The sequence below is a fragment of the Dendropsophus ebraccatus genome, chromosome 11, assembly GCF_027789765.1.
Source record: "Dendropsophus ebraccatus isolate aDenEbr1 chromosome 11, aDenEbr1.pat, whole genome shotgun sequence".
NCBI lineage: Eukaryota > Metazoa > Chordata > Amphibia > Anura > Hylidae > Dendropsophus > Dendropsophus ebraccatus.
This window is the reverse complement of record NC_091464.1, coordinates 57,753,287-57,779,679: the sequence shown is the minus strand read 5'-3', so window position 1 is coordinate 57,779,679 and position 26,393 is coordinate 57,753,287. Positions and strand designations below refer to the sequence as shown.

Sequence of the window (26,393 nt, the reverse complement as noted above, 5' to 3'; positions counted from 1 at the left end):
CCCGCACACACACATCAGGTTTACACTTGGGTTATCCGAAATCTCGAAAGCAGTGCCCATTTGTTCGGGGGTGCCCAAGTGACCCACCGAGCTGCCACAGCACTGCACAAGGTACCCTGGCATACAGCTGCTCGCCTTCAGCAGATAGGAGAGAGATAGATAGATAGATAGATAGGATATAGATAGTATATTTTTGGATTTCCATATCAAGCACATTCTGCACATAGATCTGTGCTATATTTCTGGCTTCCCTCAATATTTTCAGTCAATATTCTATTTCGTATGAGAATAAAATCATAACAATTATATAAGTGGCGGAGCGGGGTGATAGGTTGCTGTAGCAACAGACTGCGCTGATAGACAGTGAATGGCAATTAGTTGTAGAGATTGTAAATCAGGTTTGCAGAACTCCTATACCCCAGGGACAGCGGAATGCCAGGTTAATCTAGGGTGAAGCATACTGGAACACTTAGTGTACGTCATGGTAATTGCCTGCTCTCCGCATCTGAGGGATACTTATTTATTTTGGAGGTGTGAAGGTTAGGAGAGGGGGCCCACTGCTACAGAGATAAAAGGGTTGGGCAAGATCTATCTATCTATCTATCTATCTATCACCCTGTTCCGCCACTTATATAATTGTTATGATTTTATTCTATACAAAATAGGATATTGACTGAAAATATTGAGGGAAGACAGAAATATAGCACAGATCTATCTGCAGAATGTGCTTGATATGAAAATCCAAAAATATTCTATCTATCCATCTATCTATCTATCTATCTATCTATCTATCTATCTATCTATCTCATATCTATTTATCTATCTATCTATTCTTAGGATATGCAGCAGCACAACTTGACAGATAGTGAGTGCCAGCCGATGCAGCTGACCAGGAGCTCCACATATATATCCAATATTTACAAACGTCCAGCAGCACTGCAATTATAAAAAGATAAAAACAGCAACATTAATTCCATTAAAAAAAGTGCAGCACAGCAAGCTAGGCTTGAAAATGGTGACAAGATTCATTATGGGGCTTGGTTTGAGCCCTGGATTCATTATGGTACCTGGTTTGAGGTCTCTATTTATTTGGTGGTCTAGTTTGGGGCCTAGATTCATTATGGGCTCTGATTTGAGGCCTGGATTCATTAAGTAGTCTGGTTTGAGGCCTAGACTCATTATGGGGTCTGGTCTGAACCCTGGAGTCACTATGGAGTCTTGTTTGAGGTCTGGATTGATTTGGTGGCCTATATTCATCATGGTGTCTAGCCCGAGACCTGAATTCATTATGGTGTCTGGTCTGAGTCTAGTCTGAGGGCTAGATTCATTCTGAAGCCTGGTTTGAGCCATGGATTCATTATGGGGTCTGGTTTGAGGCCTTGATTCATTATAGGGTTTTGTCTGAGGCCTGCATTCATCATGGGGTCTTGTCTGAGGCCTGGGTTCATTATGGGGTCTGGTCTGAGGTCTGGATCCATTTGGTGGTTTGAATTTATCTAAGTGTCTGATCTGGAATCTGAATCCATTCATGGCCCTGGTTTAAAGTTCTGAATTAATTTTGAGTTCTAAATGTGTATCTATCTACCTAAAGTCAGCAGCAGACGCAGCACTCCAAAGAAATTTCAGCAGTGGGTGCCAGCTGTAAATCGGGAATCACTAAGTGTGTAGATATAAAAAAGCAAAATACTGCTGCAGTGCCGCAGTATTTTTCTTTTTAATATCTATCTATCTATCTATCTATCTATCTATCTATCTATCTATCTATCTATTAGAGATGAGTGAACCTGGAGCATGCTCGAGTTGATCCGAACCCGAACTTTCGGCATTTGATTAGCGGTGGCTGCTGAACTTGGATAAAGCCCTAAGGCTATGTGGAAATCATGGATATAGTCATTGGCTGTATCCATGTTTTCCAGACAACCTTAGAGCTTTATCCGAGTTTAGCAGCCCCAGCTAATCAAATACCGAACGTTCGGGTTCGGATCGATTTGAACCCAAACCCGGTTTGCTCATCTCTACTATCTATCTATCTATCTATCTATCTATCTATCTATCTATCTATCTATCTCACAGTCCTAGAAATCAGACTACAAATAGATTTCAAGTTGCAGCCTAACCTGTGAATGTAAGTTCCCACAGTCTCAATCGGAGCCCAGAATAGCTCCATGTGTTACTATGAGCATTAACACAAGTAAAACACTATGTAGAAGGTGCAGACAAAATAAAGGAAATCTCCCACAGAGGGTTTTTTCCCTCAGCTCTCCCGATCATCCTCTTCTCCTATATCACTTTATCGCTACTAGAATAACTGGAACACCTCATGAGAGGGGTGTAGTGACAGTCACATAGCTTGTCACCTAGTTTTCTAAAAGACTGGTATAATATACAAAATATATAATATACAGAAAAACTGAAAACACAATTGAGATATTCCATTAGAAACTTTAGTTTACAGTCACCAATGTGGCATTAACAGTGCAGAGGTAGCAGCTACACTTAGGCCTTATTCTGCCATATAAGAAGACCCCAGTACTATAAATATCCCATGGTAGGTGGGAGCTCGGTAGGGGGCCACGTATGCCTGGAAGAGGATGAAGAGTAAGTATGACAATCAATCAGGTTCAGTAAATAGCTGGGTAGATTCTATAAAAGCTGGAATTTCTGGTTGTCACATTTAGGAATTCACTTTCCATTATAAGAAGACTGGAAGTTTTGCAATTTACATTAGGCTGTAATGCTGCATTACCTCTCTGGGAAACCAAAGCCCATCCCGTCATTGGCTTGTTATGAGCGGCCCAGGATGGAACAGGCCTGCACATGACAAGGCTTCTATATGCTTGCCATTACCAGAAGCCTACTACACGTATGTGAGCGCAGGATGAGACCATTCCTGCCCGGCTTTAGCCAAAAAGAGTTGTGATGTCACAGGCCGCGCACCGCATTCCAGTGCCAAAAACAAGTATTTGCTTACTTCTGGTCTCTCCTGGGACATTCCTTCAATAAACTCCCCACATTCCTTCAGAAGCCTGCTTGTCTCAGCCAGTAACCTAATCCTAAAACAACCAACCTGACCTAAACCCAGACATGGGCAGCACAAACTGGAACAAGAGTGGAAGCCATGCAGCCCCACAGGGTCCAGTCTCCAATTGTACATAGCTAGTCCTGCTCTCAGCTGAGAAGTGATGTAACTGTATCCAGTGTAGACAATGCTCTGTGAGCTCTACAGCCTGGACTCCAGACTGATACATTGTACATAGCTAGTCCTGCTCTCAGCTGAGAAGTGATACAATTATACCCAGCCTAGACAATGCTCTGTGAGCTCTACAGCCTGGACCCCAGACTGATACATTGTACATAGCTAGTCCTGCTCTCAGCTGAGAAGTGATACAGTTGTATCCAGCCTAGACAATGCTCTGTGAGCTAAACAGTCTGGACCCCAGACTAATACATTGTATATAGCTAGTCCTGCTCTCAGCTGAGAAGTGATACAGTTGTATCCAGTGTAGACAATGCTCTGTGAGCTCTACAGCCTGGACCCCAGACTGATACATAGTACATAGCTAGTCCTGCTCTCAGCTGAGAAGTGGATGTATCCAGTGTAGACAATGCTCTGTGAGCTAAACTACCTGGACTGAGAGAGAGAGAGAGAGAGAGAGAGAGAGAGAGAGATTGTACAGATTATAAAGATTTACAGATTGGCCTTTGTTGCCCATAGCAACCAGTCACAGCTCGGCATATCTGCATACAAATATTCAGGGCCCTGGTCTTTTTTGTTCCTGCCACTTTACATAAGCTGAAGGGGGGGGGGGGGGCTATGGATGCTGTGACTACTACATGTACTGTAGGTAAACATTGGTCACCAAGACAGGACACATGGGAACTGACAATGGTTGATTATATATAGTAAATATATATATATATATTTATAGTATATATATATATATATATATATATATATATATATATATATATATATATATAGTAGTGCCTTGGATTACGAGCATAATTCGTCCTGGGGCCGTGCTTGTAATCCAGATCTACTCTTATACCAAAGCAAACTTTCCCATAAGAAATCATTGAAGTGCAGACAAATGGTTCCACACCCCAAAAATAATAATTTATTATTCTGATTAACATGTAAAACAGATGAAACAAACATTTACAAACAGCGGAATATGTGATATTATAAGTTACTGTACAGTAATGGAGAAGATGGGAAACACAAGGGCTGACAGAGACTGCAGGGAGCATGGAGGAATGAGCAGGACAGATGTGGGCACAGTATAGCAGGACTCTCTGTCCGGGGAGAGAGGGGTTACAGCTATGAAGCGATTACCTCCACAGTCCTGTCCCCTGATGTAAGCCCCAGCCTGAAGTGGATCTGCTATGATTTGGAAGGTGAGGGAGCATAGCGCTGTAGACCACGCTTTGCAGACCATGCCCCTCCCCCACTCTCGCTCCCACCCAGTACAAGGAGCTCTTACACCAAAGAAATGCTCTTAAACCAAGTCACAATTTTGAAAAACTGTGAGCTCTTAACCCAAAACGCTTAACCCAAGCTACCACTGTATATATATATATATATATATATATATATATATATATATATATACACACAATTATTGTAGACCATTAACATTAAGTTTCGCCAATGTAGAAAACCATATTGGGCAATTTTCCTCTCTTCAGGATCCTCAGAATGGAGAGTGGCCATAAAGAGTGTCTCTATCTCTGGAGGACCTGTCCTGTCCTGCATTACATAGGCAGCCCACTGATATGAATGGAAAATGTGTAATGCTAATTTTACCCTGTAGTGGCGCTGCAAGGAAACTGAACACTTACTGTTATGTTTCCTGACAGATCACAAAATCGACCATAGAGAAGATGCAGAAAGATAGATTGATAGGGTCCATGTAATGTACCAGGTCTGATCCCCTCCAGCGTCCTCCTCAGCTCCTCCTCATTGATTTGCTGTTTATTATTCTAGCAGTGATTTTTTTAATTTTTTTTTCTTATTTGCCTTTAGTACAGAGCTGCAATACTGAGCGGCTATGATCTCCGCAGAGTCCACCTCGTGGCTTCTTCTTCCCTTTAGGTTGACAACCGTGCTGTCATTTCTTTGGAGATAGGAAGCATTTCTTGCTGTAATTTGTTAATAAATCTTCAGGGCCGGTGGTTGCCATGGCAACAGATAACCGGTTTAATAGTAAATTCATGCAGATCCGGCGTTCAGCACAACATAGAAATGTAAGATTTCCTTCACACAGACGGTTATGGCGAATTACAAATGTGCGGCTGGAGACATAAAGGTGTAGGGTAGGCGTAACTACAACTCTCATCATCAACAGGACGTCATTAAAGAGGCTTTATTGATCTGTTCTTTTATATATTACATAGAGAATAGTGATAGGGAATAGGGATGTAGTTTTCATTTACACAAAAAATTCTAATTTCAAAAATATTCTTTTGTAAATACCATCGATTCTATCTAAAATCTAGTAATACAGCATACAGCATTAGATTTACATATATATATATATATATATATATATATATATATATATATATGTACCCTGCACAGTCCAAAATCAAAATATGTACAACTGTTTCATATCATATGCATGGCTTTTTATATGTAAGTTTTGACTCACCCTATAGATGAGCAGATAAACCAGTGTCACCCACAGTGCCCCTTATAATAAAGCCCCCACAGAGACAACCAATGACCCCATGATCCAAAGGTGTGTACCCTGCGACTGGCAATAAATAGGTTTATATGTACCCTATGAGTGCCAACCTCAGCCCAATATAGGCTTTGCCCCTATATCTGTAGATGCCAGCAATAATAATCTCATAGTGTTCCATACTAAATGCCAGCTACAGTTCCCCTCAAAATACCAGCAACAATACCCTCAAAGTCCCAACCACAATACCCTAAAGGTGCCAGCCACAATACCCTCAAAGTCCCAACCACAATACCCTAAAGGTGACAGCCACAATATCCTCAAAGTCCTAGCCACAAAACCCAATCACATTACCTTCAAAATGCCAGCCACAATACCCTTAAAGTGCCAACTACAATACCCTCAAAGGACCAATCACAATACCCTCAAAGGGCCAAGCACAATACCTTCAAAGGACTAATCACAGTACATTCAAGGTGCCATCCACAATATCCTCAAAGTCCTAGCCACAAAACCCAATCACATTACCTTCAAAATGCCAGCCACAATACCCTTAAAGTGCCAACTACAATACCCTCAAAGGACCAATCACAATACCCTCAAAGGGCCAAGCACAATACCTTCAAAGGACTAATCACAGTACATTCAAGGTGCCATCCACAATATCCTCACACTGCCCCATATAGTATAGTAATAACCAACTGCTCATGAATAAAAGCAACATTAACTCTTAAAGTGCCGCACAATACCTCATAATACCCTCAAAGTACTAGGTAAGATACCCTTAAAGTACCAGACAAGATACCTGCAAAGCTCCAAACATAATACCCTCAAAATGCTAACAACATTACTCTCAAAATGCCAGCTTTTAAAGTACCAAACACGATATGCTGAAAGTACCAGCCATGATACCCTCAAAGTGCCAGCCATGATACCTTCAAAGTGCCAACCCCAATACCCTACAAGTGCCAGCCACGATAACATCCCATTACCTCATACAGAATGCCACCAACTACTAATAAATGTAAGCCACTGTGCCTTTCGAAATGCAAACCACAATACCCTCAAAGTGCCAACCACAATACCCTTTAAGTACCCTACACAGAATGCTAATGACTGACTCCTTATACATGTCAGCCACAATACCCTTGCATTGCCCCATACAGAGTGCCAATAGCTGACTGCTCATAAACGAAAGCCACAGTGCCCCCCCCCCAGTGTGCCAACCAAAATTTTTTCAATGTCAGCCACAATACCGTCACAACACCCATATAAATATGAAGCAGTAACTGACTCCATAAATAGCAGAACACAATGGGGGAGATTTATTAAACATGGTGTAAAGTGACACTGGCTCAGTTGCCCCCGGCAACCAATCAGATTCCACCTTTTATTTTCCAAAGAGTCTGTGAGAAATTAAAGGTGGAATCTGATTGGTTGCTAGGGGCAACTGAGTTTTACTTTACACCATGTTTGATTAATCTCCCCCAATAACTTTATACAATACCACCACTGTGCCCCATAAATACTAGTCAGTGGAAATCCCAAACACAGAGCCCTTAGAAGTTTTAGATGCCACTGGCAGCACCCATTTTGGTATTTTTTTTTACCCTAAAAAACATGAACTGATGGCTGTCCTTATGAGATAAGAGACAGTGGATTGCACTATATGTTCTGCAGCACCTCTAAAGGCAAAATAGAATATTGCAGGCCATCCAATAAAATCAATAGCTTTATTTCTCAGTTCCTAGAGCCAACAGGAAAGTGATTGTAACTAACAGTAAACTAAATGAACAACCCCTTTAAGGGCCATTTTCAACTACTTGCAATATAAGAAAACAATAGAGGAGCACTCTCTTGGTCTCTATGGTTAGGGAAGCTTTGTCTTCCCCCGTTTTGCAGTCGAAGTTAACATCTACTCGGATTGCTGGGGATGTTTTGTTTCTTTTTTAATTCTTAGATAAAAAGAGAAATGTCAGCGTTCTAAAGGAACACGCGGCACACGATGCTCCCTCTCTACAGCAAATGTCACCTGTCAGGGGTCAGCCAATTATTTTGTGCCACCAGAAGAAGCACATTGCGAGCACGTTGTAAATCGGTCTCTAGTGTGCAGCTAAGAAAATAAGATCAAACTCCTATAAAAAAACAAAAAGGACAAGGAAAGACAGACTGTAGGACAGAACAACAAACAAGGCGAAAAGAAAGAAACACATCGGAGGCTGTGCAAACCTGATAAGTCACCTCCACACTATGTATGAAGGTAAGAAATATTCAACCATACTCCTTATATACGAGCAGTATTATAATAGTTATATTCCTGTGTATAGGAGCAGTATTATAGTAGTTATATTCTTGTATATAGGAGGCAGTATTATAGTAGTTATATTCTTGTATATAGGAGCAGTATTATAGTAGTTATATTCTTGTATATAGGGAGCAGTATTATAGTAGTTATATTCTTGTATATAGGAGCAGTATTATAGTAGTTATATTCTTGTACATAGGGAGCAGTATTATAGTAGTTATATTCTTGTATATAGGAGCACTATTATAGTAGTATATTCCTGTGTATAGGAGCAGTATTATAGTAGTTATATTCTTGTATATAGGAGGAGTATTATAGTAGTTATATTCTTGTATATAGGAGCAGTATTAAAGTAGTTATATTCCTGTATATATGAGCAGTATTATAGTAGTTATATTCCTGTATATAGGAGCAGTATTGTAGTAGTTATATTCAGGGCCGATTCTGGGGTTTCTGCCGCCTGAGGCAAACCCCAGGCGGCCGCCCCGGCTGATGGCCAGCATTCAACCTCCCCCCCCCCCCCAGCCAGCCGCTCACCTGTCCCACGCCGCAGCCGGCCCGCGCTCTCCGCTGTCTCCACATCCCGTCAGGTCCCGTGACGTCGCCCTGAAGCTGTCACGGACCTCCAGGCTGTGGTGAGTGAGTGGGGTGATCGGGTCGCGCGGTGCGCACCCGTGCGACCCGATCACCCCAGCGCGTCCCCCACCGACCCCGGGCACTCACCACAGCCTGGAGGTCCGTGACAGCTGCAGGGTGATATCGCGGGACCTGACGGGATGTGGAGAGCGTGGGTGACGGGACAGGTGAGCGGCCGCTGTCATTTTTGTTAAGTGATACTTAACAAAAATGACAGCAGGGGGGACATAATGCCGCCCCCCTGCCGGACCGCAAAATCTGCCGCCTGAGGCGGAAGGCTCATTCCGCCTGATGGCAGAAGCGGGCCTGGTTATATTCTTGTATATAGGAGCAGTATTATAGTAGCTATATTCTTGTATATAGGAGCAGTCTTATAGAAGTTATATTCTTGTAAATAGGAGAAGTATTATAGTAGTTATATTCTTGTATATAGGGGGCAGTATTATAGTAGTTATATTCTTGTGTATAGGAGGCAGTATTATAGTAGTTATATTCTTGTATATAGGAGCAGTATTATAGTAGTTATATGCTTGTATATAGGAGCAGTATTATAGAAGTTATATTCTTGTATATAGGAGCAGTATTATAGTAGTTATATTCTTGTATATAGGAGCAGTATTATAGTAGTTATATGCACAAGCCAAAAAGACAGAAATGGCTGCACATCGCACCCATGGATGACACGAAAGCTTATTCGGCTACATTTAAAACCAACATCAGAAGTTAGTATATAATTTGGCCAAACCATATTGTCTCATGTACCACGTGCAGAGAAATGGAGAGAGAGGTAAGAGCTTGTTCACACTTGTGTTGCTTGGCGTCCACTTTTTCCGCCGGTGGCGCCTGCGGGGTCTGGGGGGGCCCTTTAGGGTCTGGTCCTGTGACAATGGGGTTGCAGGGCCATTCTGTGGCCCTCCTTTCTGCATGCGCACGTTTTGCGGGGATTGTGGTCGCTGACCGTCACAGTGATGTTCTTTGGTTAGGGACTCATGTGTATCAGAAGACCTGCACGTGGTACATGAGGCAATATGGTTTGGCCAAATTATATACTAACTTCTGATGTTGGTTTTAAATGTAGCTGAATAAGCTTTCGTGTCAGCCATGGGTGTGATGTGCAGCCATTTCTGTCTTTTTGGCTTGTGCATATTATAGTAGTTATATTCTTGTATATAGGAGCAGTATTATAGTAGTTATATTATTGTATATAGGAGCAGTATTATAGTAGTTATATTTTTGTATATAGGAGCAGTAATTTAGTAGTTATATTCTTATATATAGGGGCCAGTATTATAGTAGTTATATTTTTGTATATAGGAGCAGTATTATAGTAGTTATGGTGAAATGAAGGAACAGGTAACCCTCATCGCTCAGGACATATTCTAAAAATATGGAGATGTTCTAGATGAAAAAAGTAGCCAAAAACCAGGGTGCTAGATAGATGCAAAAAAAGCCAAACTATGTGCAAAAAGAGAGGAAATATATCCAGCACTCACCGATCAGTAGAAAAAGAGTTCCTATTTTATGTATGAGACCGGCCGTTCCGTGACCCCGGCCGGATGATCTTTCCGACCGCAGAGCTCTGATGCGGGCGCATCAGCGTGCGTCCGTATCAGAGCTTACCATAGCACACAGTGAAGCGAGCGTCCGGAGTCGCTCGCTTCACTGTGTGAACTGACAGGTTTTTCTGCGGCCGGAATTCACTGAATTCCGGCCGCAGAAAACTGACCTGTCAGTTATTTGCGGGGCCACAGAGATCCTGGCCGGAGCGTATACGATGTGTGTACGCTCCAGCCGGGATGCCATTGCTCAATAGGCAGTGTTGCATTGCACAAAAACTATGGCCGTTGTTGCCATCGGCAATAACAGCTGTAGTTTTACGTAGTGTGAACATAGCCTAAAGCAGAAAAAGGATAGTGGGAGGTGCAGATCGATGCTCCACAACCCAGTCTGCACCTCCCTTTATCCTCACCCGCTTTATATGAAAATGGAATTAAGTATGAACTCTTTTTCTACTGATCAGTGAGTGCTGGACATATTTTCTCTTTTAGCATTATAGTAGTTATATGCTTGTACATATCAGCAATATTATAGTAGCTATATTCTTGTTTTCAGGAGCAGTATTATAGTAGTTATATTCCTGTATATAGGGGGCAGTATTATAGTAGTTATATTCCTGTATATAGAAGCAGTATTATAGTAGTTATCAGTCCACGTGAGAAAAAAGAGCTAGCACTCACCGTTTGCTGAAGCATATAATCCAGTTTATTCGGGGTTCAATACAGCATGGATCACGGGGAGGGAGGTAGAGGCAGGAGCGTCAAGGCGACAGACTGTTTCACTTGCGAATGCAAGTTTCGTCAGGCCAACGGACGTCCGTTGGCCTGACGAAACTTGCATTCGCAAGTGAAACAGTCTGTCGCCTTGACGCTCCTGCCTCTACCTCCCTCCCCGTGATCCATGCTGTATTGAACCCCGAATAAACTGGATTATATGCTTCAGCAAACGGTGAGTGCTAGCTCTTTTTTCTCACGTGGACTGATTTGGATTTAGCTTTTTTAGCTTTATGCACCACCTAGCTGAGTATCCATCGCCTACGCATCCTCCATTCCTAGTCCTGACCCAGAGTATTCCATATAGACCTTGTATGCACATTGGTGCTCGCTCCTAATTCTTTCTTGGGACTATTATAGTAGTTATATTCTTGTATATAGGAGCAGTATTATAGTAGTTATATTCATGTATATAGGAGCAGTATTATAGTAGTTATATTACTGTATATAGGGGCAGTATTATAGTAGTATATTCTTGTATATAGAAGCAGTATTATAGTAGTTATATTCTTGTATATAGGAGCAGTATTATAGTAGTTATATTCCTGTATATAGAAGCAGTATTATAGTAGTTATATTCTTGTATATAGGAGCAGTATTATAGTAGTTATATTCATGTATATAGGAGCAGTATTATAGTAGTTATATTACTGTATAGGGGCAGTATTATAGTAGTTATATAAGCACAAGCCATTGAGATAGACAGTAGAAACCAGAGGCACTCACCGGGTTAATGCAGTAATCGTGGTTTATTTACAAGATGTCCTCATACAGGCAACTTCAGGGCAGGGAGAGACAGGTCCAAGGGTGCTGGCCAGATGAAGCGGGAAAGTTAGCCCGCGAAACGGCTGTAGCCACAGTGCACAGCACCCTTGGACCTGTCTCTCCCTGCCCTGAAGTTGCCTGTATGAGGACATCTTGTAAATAAACCACAATTACTGCATTAACCCGGTGAGTGCCGCTGGTTTCTACTGTCTATCTCAATGGCTTGTGCTTATTGAATGATCTGTTTTCCTATTCATGCTGAGCACCACCGTGATGCAGACACTTTACTGAGATCACTGAGTAAACAGAGATCACAACGCTCCCTATCACGTAAGGTCACTTAACCTGGATATACAAACAATTTCAGAATACTACGGTTTGCTGGCTCAATACACATGAGATGGTTAGCTGTCCCCATATACATTAGATGGTTAGTCGGCCCCATACACATTAGATGGTTAGCTGGTCCCATACACATTAGATGGTTAGCTGGTCCTATAGACATTAGATGGTTAGCTGGTCCCATACACATTAGATGGTTAGCTGGTCCCATACACATTAGGTGGTTAGCTGACTCCATACACAGTAGATGGATAGCTATCACCCATACACAGTAGGTGGTTGTCTGGTCCCTCTGAAACTGATAAGTTCAGCTGACACATGTCTAGTGTATATAGACGCCTTTAGGGCCCCTTTAGGCTCACACCACCCATTATGGCATCCATTTAGCTTTTAAGCCTATTTAACCATTTCAGCAAAATGCGTTATTCTGGCACTAGTAACAGAGACATTCTAGGCCTATTGTTAAGGTCTTGTATTCCACATAAGGTCATCTTTTTCAGGCTGGAAACCGTCTGCCATAGAGAGCATCCATTAACTTAAAGGGACAAGCCAACCCTTCGGCACCTTCCCCGCACTCCCAATCTCTTAGGGCGATCTCCACCGCTTTATACCTTATTAACCTTTTGGCTTTGTTCCATTGAACTGTTGAGGCTGAAGATAAAGTCGCAGTAATCGTATGGAGACCCGACTCTCAGCGCGGGGATTGTGAGCAGCTCATTCAATGAGAACATTAAGACCGAAAGATCCATGTAAACACTTTGAGCCGGTGAATGAGATTTTCTCAGCCGAGCCGATCGCTATCTGTATTCCCCAGCAAAGACTCCATGGATCAGCCAGAGCAAGTGGCGAAATCTCCTCGCAAACCTCTCCAAAATAACTAGAAGCCATCTTTATTTGTCGGTATAAATGAGATCGTTTAGCTTAATGAGTTCCCAGCTTAATTAGCAGTAATTATCCCAACATGGGAGTAATATCAGGGCAGGGATTGCAGAGTCCTATATTTAGATAGATCTCTAATTGTCGTTACAGTTTTGTAATTACTTCATGTTTACAAGCCTCAGCCTCAACAAGCGTTTGTTTTACGTCTGATTAAACAGGGAGCCCGACAGCCTGGAGCAGGGCGTGATTTGTAACCTAAGAAGCATGATTGCTTCCATATCCTCCTGGAGAGTGTTTGCACACAGTGGCAGGCGGTGCATCCGTAAACGGCAGCGAAACCAGTAGTTACAGGCAGGCAAGAGTCATTACCTGGACCGTGTCGCCGGCCCCGGGGTTGGTGTCAATTCATTTCACACTGAGCATTACACACGACACTAAAAACACCATCACAATTAGCACCCTATTAAGAAACGGCACACAGCAGCCATAAACTACATAAGGAAGGCCTGGAGAGGAAGCCTTAAAGGGGTATTCCCCTCAAGAGCTAAAAAAATGTAATGCTCCCAAACCTAGCTGGCCTTACTCACCAAGCCTCCCTGAGTATTTTGAGCCGTCTCCCGTCTTTCTAGCTGCTGCCGTTCCCGAGTTACAAGTTTTTCTAACAGCGATCTATATCCAAGATAGGAAACTACATTTCCCATCATGCAATGCTTCTGCCTGATGATCCGTATGACAGTCTGTGGAACTACTGCTCCCAGCCATCCCATAAGTGTCTTCCACTCTGTCCTAGATTACAGGGCATGATGCAACACATAGGGCAGAGTGGAAGACACTTATGGGATGGCTGGGAGCAGTAGTTCAACAGACTGGCATCACGCAAACATGATGTCCCCCCCTGTATCTCATCCCCCGGTGGCCACCCGCGTCACATCCACCCCCTGCCCCCCCCCCTCCCAAATCCCAGCATCAGATGAGATACAGCGGGGGGATGTCATATTAGTGTGATGCCAGTCTGTGGAACTACTGCTCCCAGCCATCCCATAAGTGTCTTCCACTTCCACAGGGGATACCATATCATCCCCTGTAATCTAGGACAGAGTGGAAGACACTTTATGGGATGGCTGGGAGCAGTAGCTCCACAGAGTGGCATTACACGAACATGATGTCCCCCGCTGTATCTCATCCCCCCCGGTGGCCGCCCGCGGCACATCCACCCCCCACCCCCCTTGCATATTATCTCCCGGTGGCTGCCCGTGGCACCCCCCCCCCCCCCCCCCTGCATGTCACCTCTCGCAGCCGGCAATGTCCACCACCCCTCGGATCTCACCTCCGGTACCGGCAACGTTCACCACCTCCCACCCCACAGATCTCACCTCTCGGTGGCGGCAACGTCCACCACCCGCCACCCCCCGGATCTCACCTCCTGGTGCCGGCAACGTCCACCACCCGCCACCCCCCGGATCTCACCTCCTGGTGGCACGCCGCAGCATCTCAACCCCCCCCCCCCCCCCCATCCGCGGGCGGCCACCAGGAGGTGAGATATGGCGGGGGGACATCATGTTCGTGTGAAGCCAGTGTGAGGAACTACTGCTCCCAGCCATCCCATAAGTGTCTTCCACTCTGTCCTAGGATATGGCAGAGTGGAAGACACTTATGGGATGGCTGGGAACAGTAGTTCCACAGACTGGCATCACACGAACATGATGTCCCCCCCGCCATATCTCACCTCCTGGTGGCCGGCCGCAGGGGGGGGTTGTTGAGATGCGGCGGCGTGCCACCGGGAGGTGAGATCCGGGGGGTGGTGGACGTTGCCGGCACCGGGAGGTGAGATCCAGGGGGTGGGAGGTGGTGGACGTTGCCGCGGCTGGCACGGTGAGATGCGGGGGGTGGGGAGTGGCGGACGTTGCCGCGGGCGGCCCCAGGGAGGTGATATGCGAGGGGGGCGGGGGGTGGACGTACCACGGGCGGAGGTGAGATCCGGAGGTTGGGGGGTGGTGGATGTTGCCGCGGCCGGCACCGGGAGGTGAGAGCGGGGGGCGGTGGACGTTGCCGCAGGCGGCCACCGGGAGGTGATATGCGAGGGGGGCGGGGGGTGGACGTGCTGCGGGCGGCCACTGGGGGGGATGAGATGCGGGGTGGGCACAGCCGGCTCCCGGAGGTTAGATGTGAGGGGGGCGGGGGGTGGACATGCCGCGGGATGAGATGGGGGGCGGCCACCTGGAGGTGAATTCGGGATGGACGGCCACTGGGTGGTGAAATGCAGGGGGACGGGGGAGCAGCTGTCAGAGAGGGAGACAGTGATCATCATCAGAATTAGTCACTGTCTCAGTGTCCTCCCTCGCTTTAGTGGACTGGGTGAGAAGCGCTAACCCGGCCCATTGAAGAGATGGAGGACACGTGATGCCGTCTCGGAGGGTGGGGGCCAGGAGCAGGAAGCATGTCAGGTTGGACTGAGGTCTGATGATTCTATGCATTTGGTGGGGGTGAATGCAGCTGGATAACAGCAAAACTGTGCAAAATCCATAATAGCTTTATATTGGAAAGATGGAAAGCTAGGGGTGGGCAATGTATTAATACAAAAATAATTTTGGGGGGAATACCCCTTTAACGGAGTATCATCGGTGGGCACATGATAAGCCCCCAACATCTTCAATAAACATACAAGGAATGTTGGTGAGTCCGACTCATGACAAGCCCAAATGTGAATCGATAACAACCATACAGACATGACTGCATGACTGCTGAGACGAGAAGACGCTTCCTGGCCATTGGCATTATGTCATCTCAGCTTGCATTACTAATCAGATAAAAGGATTAAGCTAGCCATAATATATATATATATATATATATATATATACACAGTGGTGCCTTGGATTACGAAATTCATTCCGGGACCGTGCTTGTAATCCAAATCACTCTTAAACCAAAGCAAATTTTACCATAAGAAATAATTGAAATGCAGACAATTGGTTCCACACCCCAAAAAATGATTTTTTAAATTCTAAATAATATGTAAAACACATGAAACAAACATTTAGAAACGGCTGAGTATGTCATTATAAGTCACTGTACAGTAATGGAGAGGATGGGAAACACAAGGACTGACAGAGACTGCAGGGAGCAGGAAGGAATGAGCAGGACAGATGTGGGCACATACATGCAGCACTCTCTGTCTGGGGAGAGGGTTACAGCTATGAAGAGATTACCTCCACAGTCCTGTCCTCTGATGTAAGCCCCAGCCTGATGTGGATCTGCTATGATTTGGGAGGTGAGGGAGACTTCCTGGGTCAGAGTACAGTGCTGTAGACCCCGCTATGCAGACCATGCCCCTCCTCCACTCGCGCTCCCACCCAGTACAGGGAGCTCTTAAACCAAAGCAATGCTCTTAAACCAAGTTACAACTTGCAAAACTTGCAAAACGCTCTCAATCCAAGTTACTCTTGAACCAAGGTACATATATATATTGGCTTGGCTGCTTTTAGACTCCTCTGGTGGTTGCTTATCCCCATGAGAACTAAAAAGGATTGTGCGGTTAACATCCGAAATGCCCTACAGTTTTCTCCTCCAGCATCTAGCATCAGGGGAGAGTCTGTGGCTAGCTTTAGCGGCCATTTACATGTTCCGTGTACGGTTTGTAAAGATAGACAATGTGGTACGGAACAAAACTTAGAGTTCCCAGCATCAACTTTCACAGTGATCCTGGGAGCCCTGCAACTGTTTAAATTTTTATGCTATTGTACTGACACGCTGTGTTGGTACAGTGGAGCAAAGATTTTCATGAATGAAGATGCAGGGAACTCGCCCATATTGCCCATATTTACAGACCGTGCATTGAATGTGTGAATACGCCCTTACTCTCTATCGACCAGAGTAGCTCTCACCATGAAAAACTTTATTGCTGTGAGTGGATGACCTCCTAATTTATGGTATAATTGTGATGCTCTAGACCTCCTAGGAGGGGCATAGCAATAGGGGTGCAGAGGTAGTATTGACACCTGGGACCTGATGTCTGGGGGAGATTGAAGGCCCTTCTGCCATATAAGATACAAGTATTAAGGCTCTTAATGATCCCTGTGTTCGGCGATTGCTTTGTCACGATCAGTCACACATTCCATGTTTGAAGTGATATGCAATGATTTCATAGGCCGCAGAAAAAAAATCGAGTTAGGCAATGAACGTCGAACCAGCTTCCCCTTCAAACAAAATTGACAAAATCTATGCAGAAAAATCTGTAATTTGTCAATGTAAACTGCAGCAATACAAAAGCCACAAAAGTAAAATTTACAAACAAAAAACAAACAAACATATATTCATTGAATAACATGAGCAGGAAAACGGTGAGGCCCCAAGTCTCATCTTCTCTTTCCTTCGACAGGTGTTGGAGAACCCATCAACTGAGAGTGAACAGCTGGGGGAGGCAGGCGGGAGCACCGGTAGGCTGCGAAAACTGATCTTCATGACCTGAGTAAAAACGTATGGCTACAAGGCTGCCTTACAGATATACATGAGCCAAGTCCAACAGTCTAGGTGAGTGGTGTATGCATGTGTGACAGGAGCTACAGTACACACTGTGTCCATATGGAGGGGACGTGATGACTAGGGACAAGTGCAGTCACAGCAGGAACGCCGTCACATTCCAGCACACTGGAGCCAACATGTGACCAAAATATTACACCGGACTTAGAGGAGCAAACTGGATAGCTTATTGAAAGGAGCTGTCTCCCTACCATAACAGTCTTACATACTGGGCTCCAATCTAACATACAGAAAACGAAGAGCAGATCTAACTCTGGAGAGCCTGGTCCATCAGTGTACTACGTAGGATATGAAGTACCAAAATAGCACCATATAGTGCTAAGATATTACTGCTATATACAGCCGACATAATGCCACCATATATTGCTATGATATTACTGCTATATACAGCTGACATAATGCCACCATATAGTGCTATGATATTACTGCTATACACGGCCGCCATAATGCCGCTATACATTACTATGATATTACTGCTATATACAGTCTACATATTGCCACCATATAGTGCTATGATATTACTGCTATATACAGCTGACATAATGCCACCATATAGTGCTATGATATTACTGCTATACATGGCCGCCATAATGCCGCTATACATTACTATGATATTACTGCTATATACAGTCGACATAATGCCACCATATAGTGCTATGATATTACTGCTATATACGGCCACCATAATGCCGCTATATAGTACTATGATATTACTGCTATATACAGCCGACATAATGCCACCATATAGTGCTAGGATATTACTGCCATTAACAGCCGACATAATGCCACCATATAGTGCCCAAATAATATGCAACCTCCAAATAAAACTCCTTTAAACAGCCAACATAATATTGCCATATAGTGCCCACACAATACTGCCATATAGTGCCCCACAATACTGCCATATAGTGCCCACACAATACTGCCATACAGTGCCCCACAATACTGCTATATAGTGCCCCCACAATACTGCCATATAACGTCCAAATAATATGCAATATCCAAATATAACTCTTTTAAACAGCTATCATAATACTGCCCTACAGTGCCCTCATAATACTGCAATTCCGTTTCTAAAAAATACCACTGGCAATACCATCATATGCCAGCTATTTTCTTATTGCCCCTTATGTCCTGGGTAGTTTTCATTTGCTCTTGGGGTTCTTATTCACATTAAAAGGGGTACTCAGAGTTAAATTAACTCATCCCTTATTGTGTCCAACCACTGGGACCCCCATGATCTTCAAAATGGGGATGTATGCTGCCGCTCCATTTATTGTCTATGGGGCTGCCAGAGGGAGCAAAGTGCTAAACCCCCTGTAATCGTACACATGGAATACCCCTTTCATAAACCAAATCTAGTCAGGGAATAACAGTGCTCTGTTTCTCATACCAAACGTACTAATAGATTGCATGCCGTCCGTTACAATTCCTATGCCGAATATCCCATCGTATACCTGGGACGTAGCACACGTGGTACGAGATATATCGACGCTATATAATTACCGGCTAATAATCACTATGATAAAAATCCTGATTTCTTCCCAATTGATCCAGATCTTTAAGATTTAGATAAGATGTATATTTTCTCTAATCACTCAATAATCCAAAAAGTTTGACAATCGAGCTTAAAGGGATTTTTACTATAGTAGTAATAATAATATCTCCTCTAAATACATCCACAAGTGCAGGCAGCGAGATGTGTGCTGCCGGCCTGCTGCCAGATTTGTCTGGATTTAATCTGGCTGCTTCCGATACGTAGATCACATTTTCCACATAGAGAGAGAGAGAGAAATAATCCCCGTAGCTTCATCGGGGGTTAAATGCCACAGCCGAGCATAACCCGCCACCTCGCTCTGTCCCCGCCGCCCCCCTCCAGCCCATGGTCTGAATCCACTCCGCTCTCTTATATCAGTCACTGGCTTCCCCCGGCCGGCTAAATGCCTCATTTATGAAGTGGCACATTGAGCCAAGATGTAGTGGCAGCAGCGGCCGCAGCAGCAGCAGGGACGGTGGCCGCGGTGCTGAGCTGTTTGCTTTGGATGGCGCTCTGAGAGTCCCTTTGTCACACAAGCTGCAGATGGCTTTTCATTCCCAGGGTCTGTTTCACGAGCAGCGGCGTGCGCCATTCAAGCGCCTCTTAAGGTTCAGCCGTCCTGCTGAGACTGACAAGTTTAACCTGGTTTGGCTGTAATCTGTCTAACTGGCTCCAAGAGCAGAGATCAAACAAGCTATTACACGGAGAGTCCGCGGCGGCAGAGGAGAGCGTGAAAGGGGAGAGGCAGGGATGGAGGCCGCCGGGGCAGCGGGACGCTACGCACCTCACTTACTGCTGGGGCAAAATGGAAAAATCTAGGAAAAAATTAAGACTTTCTTATATTACTCCTTTTTCACAAAAATCTGAAGCACTAAAGCACTGGCGGCATATGTATAAGTCTATGGGGCCCTACTGTACCTCTCGCTTCATGTGGCTTCATTCTATCAGATTGGATCATGTCCTGCGTTTATTGATACCCCCCACTAGCGTGCCATATAGTGCCTAAATGATACTGTCATAAAGTGTATGCATGAGAGCTGTCAAAATAATACCGCCATATAGTGTGCAGGAGAACTGATAAGATAATACCGCCATATAGTGTGCAGGAGAGCTGCAAAAATAATACTGCGATATAGTGTGCAGGAGAGCAGCCAAAATAATACCACCATATAATGTGCAAGGGAGCTGCCAAAATAATACCGCCATATAGTGTGCAGGAGAGCTGATAAAATAATACCATCATAAAGTGTGTGCAAGAGAGCTGCCAAAATATTACTACCATATAGTGTGCAGGAGAGCTGAGAAAATAATACTGGTGTGCAGGAGAGCTGCTAACATAATACTGCCATATAGGGTGCAGAAGAGCTGATAATATAATACCACCATATAGTGTTACTATATTACTGCTATATATAGCTGACATAATACCACCATATAATACTACTACACTGTATATTACTGCTATGTATAGTCCACATAATGCCACCATATATTGCTCAAATAATATGCAATAGCCAAATAAAGCTCTCGTAACCGACCCACATACAGTAATACTGCCATATAGTGCCCAAATATTAAAACGTAGTGTTTCATTTGTTTTGGTGATATTCTAGCCTGAGCTAGTTGAGCCACATTCCTTAAAGGGTCTATCTGACAATAAAGCTATTAATAATTGTGTAATTAATAAGTGTATATTGGTAAATACAATTAGTTATTATGTTTTCCTTATGCTATGTTGTCTTCAGCCCAATGTACATCCTATTTCAGTGTACACTCTAGCCGGAAATTCAGCCAATTCTATTTTCCTCCCACTATGTTTTCTGGACTGTAACCCCTCCTACATAGCGACAGGGAGATAGAGTTGGCTGAATTCCCTGCTAGAGGGTCCTGTACACAGGAACGGGAAGTCCCTTATAGGAGGTACGTCAGACTGAAGACAACAGAGCAGACAGTTTACAGCTAAAGCAGAAGAAAAACATAAAATACCACCGAAAACATTTTGGAGAACCCCTTTAAGATACCAGTCTAATCTACTGCAGCCCCATAAGAGGGTCCAACATTGTGTGTGAATTCACCCTTATAATAGTATAAATCTAAATTTCAGGTAATTTTTTGGCAATGGAAATTTTCAGTGTGTGTGAACATGGTCTTAAAGGGAACTTTAACCCACATTTTTGGGTGGCAGCCATCTTGTTCTAATAAATGGTCACAATCAGTCAGGATTAATAAAAAATGGGTGGGGCATACATACATTTGCATAAAGTAGTAATTTCTAGTCTTTTTTGAAGGGTTTCTTTGCTGCAGTTTAGAGTTCCCCTTTAAACACTGTAAAACATATAATGTTAACCTTTGAGATGCCAAAGAAATGTCCTCATTTTGGTATGTAAGCAATGGCTTTTGGGTACTGGCTTTATGTACTGTCCATGCAGATCAGGGCGATGATCTCCCATAGGGACGGCTTCACACTTACTGGAGCTCATCTGCCCTGGATTGTGGATTCTATTACGCAGCAGAATCCTTATAACATATAATCGGTTTACGTCCATAGCTGATGATACAAAAGCTGAGATCCCAAACAACAAGAGGCGGCGGCGCCCCCATCACCACCCCCCATACCGGGCGAGATGCCTCGGACACAAGGCAGAGATGCAGGCGCCACATTTACATATGAAAAGGATTTGATGGCGGATTCATTTGTTTTGTGTGCGGTGCGGCGGTGTGAGTGACAGTCCCAGAGGACAGGTTTCACAAGTACTAATCTAGGTCATGTTGTCGCAGATCTGCTTTGTGTGCCTCATTCTCAGGGAGTTAATCCTGAGGTCAGAGAGAAGTCAGCGGGTTCACAGCTCTGCCCGCCATGCCAACCCAAGAGCAGCTCACCTAGAAAAAGAGGGCAGCCCGTCATTAGCACACATGGCCAGAAACTCACATAGGGTTAATTTAAAGGGCAGATCCATGTATTGACAACAGAGTCGCAACGTGTCATAGTTGATAGATATTGTAGATGGCAGCTGCCAGGTATTAATCATTTATCTCTATGTGTACGCAGGGGTTATATCTGACTACTATAAAGATGTAACAAGATCTGACATGCTGATGGTCTCCATGGAGCTGTATAGCTGAACCTGACAATGTCAGACAACTATTTAATGTGTATGGGGGCCTACCGATTCTCCCCCTACATAAGATATCAATGAAATTTAACTGCCCCTTCCATTTGCTCTCAGAGAGATAAGCTGTGACATATGCACACCTGGCTGAGATGAGTATACATATGCATTGGAATATAGTTGTTGGATCAATCAGCATCCAAGAATATTGGGAGATCAGGAGAGAGAGCTGTTTGCCAATCAAAAGAGAATTATTGGCAGTCTCTAATGACTAGAAAAAACAGAGATTGGGTGTGGTGTCCCACCACAGGTGTTACTAGTATGTTACACCTCTCGCAAAAGCCTGTGCTTCAAGTAACTGTTGTAATGAAGTAGTACCTAAGTTTTGCCACAAGATGCCGCTATGGTATGTAACTGTACTTGTATTTTGCACAGCTGCAGGTAACTAAAGGGTTATTGTTTGTTGTAATCTGTACACCAATGAGGATCGTCTCTTCTATTCCACCTATCTCTGAGCTCCTTTCTTTCTATGCTTTTCTTCTCCACCACTCACAGGGGATATTACACCTCCTGTAGGAAGTTGTCACATGGGGAGAGAAAGTATACACCCACTCTTTGTCAGTCTTAGTCTGGTTGTTGAGCAGAAAAGACACAAAACAAGTTGGTCCCTGCTGTGGTTCAGCTGGGCCCTGGCTTTGCCAGGCCCCACTCCAGAACGAGTTATGCTAATGGGACTCACTGATTATTACTCAGGCACCTACACAGTAGATACCAAATCCTTGGGTGATCTCCACTTTCTGTGGGTCACAGTACCAATAGTTCGGGTGGGTCACAGCTCCACTCCAGACCACTGTGATAAGTACCCAAGGGACCCCCTCACAGCCCGGCAGGTCACCGACCACAGGGGAAAGGGTATAGCTAGCCACTCTAAACTAAAAGCAGGTGTGGCTCCATACCTGTGTTCCCACCTGGCACTGGTGTCACGACAGTACAACATCTGGCTGAGCTGTATCTCGACCAACCACCACAATAGTGGGGTTGACTGGTCGAGCCTCACAGGAATGCACCACATTGGGTGTATATTAGAAAACTCTTTGGCCTCTTCTTCCCAATTCCAGCCCTGTGTCCGCATTTTATATTAATAAACAATCATTGTATTACTCTGCCCCTAACTCATAGCACAACTACAAAAGTTGGAATCATATAGCAACACCACAAGGGTAGTAGAGTAGTAGTGTCCTAGAGTAGTGCACAAAACTATAAACTGTAAATCCCAGGTGCTGAAAACTGATAGTAAACTGCCCCCACCTGCTGACCACAAATGGTACTACAAAGATTCCTTTAAATACATACAGCAATGTTCCCCAACCTGTCAGGGCATGCTGGGAGTTGTAGTTTAGCAATAACTAGTATGCCACAGGTTAGGAAAACTGGCACAGAGTGGGGAATAGTCCTAGAGTCATCCTCATATATTGGTACAGCATCCATGTAACTAATCATCCAGCTTTTCCAGACCCCTGAATGGCGAATCTGCCTTGTCATGCAATAGAACACTCCCAACAGGAGCGTGACAGCCAGTTTGTTTGTGTGTGAGCGTGCACGAGTGAGTGCGCTTCAGCTCTTCCTAGGGAATGAAAAACAGATTTGTGCTTCATGTATCAACAAGACAAGCACATGACTAAACACTGGCCGCTTTAATCAAATCCATTGACGTAGCCGGAGCACAGCTGATCAATGGTCGCTCTTGCAGGAGAAAGGAAGTGGAGGCAACTTGTGTAAAACAAGGCAGGCACTGACAACTCCAGCTCTCGCACCCAGGGCAAAAACTATTTGTGTAACATTACTTTGCAGAATCAAGTAATCCCGGTGTTACTTGGTGTTAACACTTTATCGTCTTTGGAGAAGCAGCTGTGTTTAACATTAATAAAGCGTAAAAAGAATATCCTAGCACCTCCTCCCCTGTCCTGCACTGTGACTACTGCACAAGACACAGAGCATGCCCACAACAGTTTACTAATGAGAGTGTTGTGAGCATGCTCAGTGACCATTTTTATTGTTTTAATGTTTTACATGCCATTTTTTGTTGTTGTTTTTAAATATTTTTGATATTTTTTGAGTAGAATAATAATGTGACAACAGAAACCAACAACAAGTAGATAATGATCCTGAAATAGCCTTCTGTTTATCCTAAATATTTAATAATTATTCTCAGTGATATTTCCCATTGTATCTCACATGCAGCCAAAACATGGCCACACATGGAGCTCAATGACTGCGTCATTTTGCATTTAATTTGGGGCCCGTTGGTCAACGCATGTGCATGAAGTTTCATCTGCCTGCGGCAAACTCAACATCTGAACATACATTCAGGCTTTGTTCACAAACTTTTGTCCTGCCATTTCACGGCCGTAGTTTATAGATGGCCATGATTTAGTGCAAAAAATACAATTGTATTATGCAAATTATGGGCTAGTTCTCTGGAATCAAGGGCACTTTAAAAATAAATAAAAATAATTAGCATAAAACTGACATATTTTCGGCACAAAATAACGCTTGTCTGTAATTTGCATAATGCGGCCGTTATTTAGCACCAAAACGACAGGGAATCTTCGAACCTACGGCTGCTCTCCAGGCATGATGGGAATTGTAGTTTTGCAAAAGCTGGAGGGCCGTAGGTTCCCCATGCCTGGTCAATAGGAATGTACAAGGGGGTGCAGGCTCTTTCAGTACGTATACTGTTGGGGATAGATACTCCATTGTATATCTGCCTTATAGAGTTTAGCTTTGAAGACGGTTCCTATCTTCAGTACCGCTGCCGCCGCCATGCTTGGTTACTTTTTATCTGCAGAGAACGTGATTGATTTGACAAAAAAAAATACAACCACAACATAAAAGCTGGGTCGATAAGAAATAAGTATATTGGTGACAATGGCACGGAAAACCATAAATAAATATGTCAGTCAGTGGCCTGGCAGCAGGGGGGCCCTATCCTCCTCGCCCTCCCCAAAATAAAACTTTTATTTTTTTCTTCTTCTTTTCCTGCAGGCCTTCTCACTCCCGTTTCCATGGCAGCTGAATGCAGACTCCAGAGGCGCTGCAAAACTCATTCTAAGCAGCAAGGCTGCTCAGAAATGGAGAACAGCTACGGAGGAGACATGAGAAAGGAATCAGGCGAGGAGGAGGAGGGGGGATGTGCCGCCGCTGCCACCGCCGCTGTGCTGGTGATGGCAGAGGAGAAGAAAGGAGCCCAGTGAGGTACAAGATCCAATGCAGATGTTATTTTCCTTCCACCATAAATGTAAAAAAAACTAATAATAATCCAAAATGTTTTTGTAACCCCCCCTTTAGGTGTCCAATTAATGCAGAAAGCACGGCGAGTTATATGGCTCTGTATTCCGCCATTAGAATTCAATGCACGGTACAGGAGGGGATCAATGTTTACAACCGAGTGTTTGTTTATTATTGTATTTTTTCTCCTTTTTTGGATATGTACGTCTTATGTGAGGCCACGTGGCCAGGAATGTTTTTAAAATTTTTGAAATCTCTATGTTCTGTTATAGACACCCAATTCCTCCATACACGTGAGACCTATGTCCTCTGATTCCTCTATATACAGGAGACTTATGTTCTCTGATTCCTTCATACACGTGAGACCTATGTCCTCTGATTCCTCCATATACAGGAGACTTATGTTCTCTGACACCTCCATACACGTGAGACCTATGTCCTCTGATTCCTCCATATACGGGAGACAGTATGTCCTCTGATTCCTCCACATACATAAGACCTATGTCCTCTGACACCTCCATACACGTGAGACCTATGTCCTCTGATTCCTCCATATACAGGAGACTTATGTTCTCTGATTCCTTCATACACGTGAGACCTATGTCCTCTGATTCCTCCATATACAGGAGACTTATGTTCTCTGATTCCTTCATACACGTGAGACCTATGTCCTCTGATTCCTCCATATACAGGAGACTTATGTTCTCTGATTCCTTCATACACGTGAGACCTATGTCCTCTGATTCCTCCATATACATAAGACCTACGTCCTCTGACACCTCCATACACGTGAGACCTATGTCCTCTGATTCCTCCATATACGGGAGACAGTATGTCCTCTGATTCCTCCACATACATAAGACCTATGTCCTCTGACACCTCCAGACACGTGAGACCTATGTCCTCTGATTCCTCCATATACTGGAGACAGTATGTCCTCTGATACCTCCATAACCGTGAGACCTATGTCCTCTGATTCCT

The 26,393-nt window shown here is 44.1% G+C and overlaps 1 protein-coding gene and 1 long non-coding RNA gene across 2 annotated transcripts in view; one reads left to right on the top strand and one right to left on the bottom strand.

Moving 5' to 3' along the window:
- The window catches only part of BCL9 (BCL9 transcription coactivator), a 134,422-nt gene that overhangs the window by 72,277 nt on the left and 35,752 nt on the right, over positions 1–26,393 (bottom strand). The gene's annotated exons all lie outside the window — the stretch shown is intronic.
- LOC138768053 (uncharacterized) lies at positions 7,677–25,671 on the top strand. Its single transcript, XR_011358928.1, has 4 exons — positions 7,677–7,944; positions 17,317–17,468; positions 25,170–25,379; positions 25,473–25,671. It is a non-coding gene; the product is annotated as an uncharacterized lncRNA (long non-coding RNA).